The sequence below is a fragment of the Micromys minutus genome, assembly GCF_963924665.1.
Source record: "Micromys minutus genome assembly, chromosome: 7".
Classification (NCBI taxonomy): Eukaryota; Metazoa; Chordata; class Mammalia; order Rodentia; family Muridae; genus Micromys; species Micromys minutus.
In genome coordinates this window covers 74,965,680-74,969,459 of record NC_137976.1, presented here as the reverse complement: position 1 = coordinate 74,969,459, position 3,780 = coordinate 74,965,680, and the positions used below count along the sequence as shown (strand labels likewise).

General features: G+C 41.2%; 1 pseudogene across 1 annotated transcript; it reads left to right on the top strand.

Moving 5' to 3' along the window:
- Positions 1-3,063: 3,063 nt before the first annotated feature.
- On the top strand, positions 3,064-3,522 carry LOC308422739 (THO complex subunit 7 homolog; annotated as a pseudogene). Its single transcript has one exon. The product of its transcript is annotated as a THO complex subunit 7 homolog (transcript).
- Positions 3,523-3,780: the final 258 nt, after the last annotated feature.

The window sequence follows — 3,780 nt, the reverse complement described above, 5'->3', positions numbered from 1 at the left end:
GGTAAACACATCCTAGTCTGGATGTCTACATTGGTCCTACTGTCAGAAGAAACTCCATCAGGCCTTTGAAACTGCCAGGCTTTTTTTCCTCAGGTCAAGAGGGTAGAAAAGAAGCCAGGTATCATGAAATTTTGCCATATTTGTTATCTAGTTATGGCTCCTGTTCCATTTATCTTATCAGGGGAATCTAACTAATTCTAGTCTCTCAGACACGACCATCAAGTAGTACTGTAGGCTGCAGACTGTAGATTGTCCTGAAGCTGTTTGTATTTTAATGTTAATTCCACTTCCCCAAGATGGGCTGCCTAGTCATATGGCTCTAACTCAACCATTCTAATTAGTAAAATAAAGGAAAGCCAGTAACTGAGCAGGGCAAGGGAGGTAGAGAAGGCTGAGAGGTCTGAGGAGGTCAGAGGATGGAGGATGAAGGTTGTGGCAAGATGGAGGTTCCTAAGGACTGGCTAGACTCTGGTGATATTAATTGGTGTTAAATAGCTATGAACATTAAGGAGTTTACAGGTCTAATATCTCATATAGATGGGCAGTTTGTATCTTCGTCTATTTGGTGTAATCTTGTTGTGTAGAGGGTTTGTGGATTGAGAGTTTAATATATAAACTTGTATGAAAAGCTATTGGACTGTAGAGTTATATTATGTAGAGGAAGAGAACAGGTGGTAGAAAACTGCCAGGGCAGAGAGTTGTGTGAACAAATTGGGCTGTGGTGGCAGCTCAGACCAGGAGCCAGAGGTTCAAGTAGCTCTGTATCAGGGTTGGGCTTGAGGAGTGAGACCTCAGGGCTAGTGAAGAAATAAACTGATGTTTCATTTTTTAATATTTACTGCAACAGGAGACCAATTCTCTGGCAGATACTAAGTATCTAAGATATGCACATAAAGACCTTTAAGGACAGAAACCAGAGTATTATCTCAATATACACAGAAAGGGTCTTTGATAAATTTCAACATTGCTTTATGACAAAAGTCCTGAAGAATGAACATACATCAGCATAATAAAACCATGTTAGACAAGTCCGTAGCCTACATTGTACTAAATGGGGCAAGCTGAAATTGTTTCTTCTAAACTCAGCAATGAGACAGCAGTGTCCATTGTCACCACTCTGGTACAATACAGTTTTTCAAGTTCATCAACAATGTTGGAAGAGAATGATATAAAATGAATACAAACACAAAAGAAATCAATGCATCCTTATATGCAAATCATGCAATTCTATTCTTAAAGACCATAAACAATTCACAAGAAAACATTTGGGCTTGATAAGTCCTTCCTTCCTTCCTTCCTTCCTTCTTTCCTTCCTTTTTTCTTCCTTGTTTCCTTCTTTCTTTTCTTCCTCCCACTCTCCCTCCCTCACTTCCTTTCTTCTTTCCTTTCTTGCTTCCGTCTTCTCTCTGCATAGCCCTGATTGTACTGAAATTCACCATATAGAAAGACTGACCTGTAATTCAAGGAGATCTGCCTGCTTCTATCTTCTGAGTGCTGGGATTAAAGGTATATGTCACTATGTATAGCCTTATCAACACTTTCAATAAATCAACATACAAAATCAGTAGCTTTTCTAAATATAAGTAATGAATATGCTAAAAAGAAATCAGGACAAAATTCATTTGTAAAAACATAGAAATAAACCTAACTAATGAGATGAATTTCTACAATGAAGATTTTAAAACACAGAAGATATTGGGCCAATAACCTGTGACTAGACAAGTAGTAATAAGCCTCAAATGGAGAACCTAATACTATGACTCTACTAATAGACATGGTATTAAAATAATTACTATGATGTGTTCCTATATTGAAAGATCAGTGCATCTCTCAAACCTTATCAGAGAAGGTTCTTACACTGGATAGTAATTCACACAGAGAATGAAACTGGTAAATGTACAGAGAATAGAAAATGATTAACCCTAAATGTGACATCTATATTATACTCCTTGTCCCTAGGCCTAGGAATCCTGATAGAAGTGGGAGAAGCAAGATTTACTTGGTCCAGAGAGTGACATTATTAGGAGGTGTGGCCTTGTTGGAGTAGGTATGTCCCTATGGGTGTAGGCTAGCTTCCTGGAAGTCAGTCTTTCCTTAGCAGCCTCCAGATGAAGATGTTGAATTCTCAGCTCTGCCTACATCATGACTGCCTGGAGGCTGTCATGTTCGCATCTTGTTCATAAAGAACTGAACCTCTGAAACTGTAATCCAGTCCTAATAAAATGTTGTCCTTATAAGAGTTGCCTTGGGCGAGCCAGAGCCAGGTCACTGCCATCAGGACTCAATGCCTGCCCCAGATTACTGAGCACCCAGAGGAACCTCAGGAGTGCTCTCCCACTTGAGCTCACAGGTGAGTCCCTACTTCCTCTCCACTGACTATCTGGGGAGCCACTTCCAGGAAATCTCAGGATGCAGGTAGTGCTGTGCTGCCTGAGAACAGTCCGTTCTGGCACACATCTGTACCCAGAGACAGTCGGACTACTGCCATCAGAACCTGCAGCCTACCCACAGAACGCTGAACACCCAGGAGCAATTTCCTCCCGAGCCTACAGGCCCATAGACCAACCAAACAGGTGAAGGGATTGAAAATAAAAATAGAATCAATAAAGAAATTACAAAAGGAGACAACCCTGGAGATAGAAAACCTAGGAAAGAGAATAAGAGTCATAGATGCAAGATCACAAACAGACTACAAAAGATGGAAGAGAGCATCTCAGGGGCTGAAGATAACAGAAAACATTGACACATAAGTCAGAGAAAATGCTGTGGGCGTGGGGCGGCGGGGTTCAGAGTCAGAGAGGGCAGCCGCAGGCCGGGCTCCTCCATGACTGTTTACCCCGCTGCATTGTGGGAGTTTGACCTCCGCCGCCAACCGCCCCACAGCCGCCGCGCGCACGCCATGGGAGCCGTGACTGACTTGCTGACGACGAAGTCATACGGAAGCTTCTTCTGATTGCTGGAGATGGCGCTGGGGATGATCGGAGAATTTATCACCTGGTGAAAAGCTTCATTAAATGGTGCAACTCTGGATCCCAAGAGGAAGGATATAGTCAGTACCAACGGATGCTGAGCTCTCTGTCCTAGTGTGAATTTTCAATGGGCAAACATTGCTGGTATATAATATGAATCTCAGAGAAATGGAAAATTATGAAAAAATATACAAAGAAATAGAATGTAGTATTGCTGGAGTACATGAAAAAATTGCTGAGTGTAAAAAGCAGATTCTGCAAGCAAAACAAATACAAAAAAAATCGACAAGAATATGATGCTTTGGCCAAAGTGATCCAGCATCACCCAGACAGGCATGAGACGCTGAAGGAGCTAGAGGCTCTGGGCAAAGAATTAGAGCATCTCTCACATATTAAAGAAAGTGTTGAAGATGTGCTGGAATTGAAACAGAAACAATTTCACGTTCTTCTTAGTACCATCCATGAACTTCAACAGCCATTGGAGAAAGATGACAAGCTGTCAGAAGTGCATAAAGCTCAAGAAAGCACCATGAAAGCAGACCCTAAGCCTTAGATGGCTGACCGGCGCCATTCACAGGAACAGTAAATAGCTGCATGGGCTTCCTGGGTTCAGTGCGTTGTGCTTTTGGGATATTTTAGCTTTGTCAGTGAAATACATTGCTTTCAAATATTAATTCATGCCTCATTCGTATTTTTTCACACAAAGGAAATGTTTCCCACATGTATGTATTTTTAAATGCATTTTTATTATTAAACCTAGAATTCAGCATCTGAAACTTATTTTCAAGTTGGAAAAAAAAAAAAGAAAATG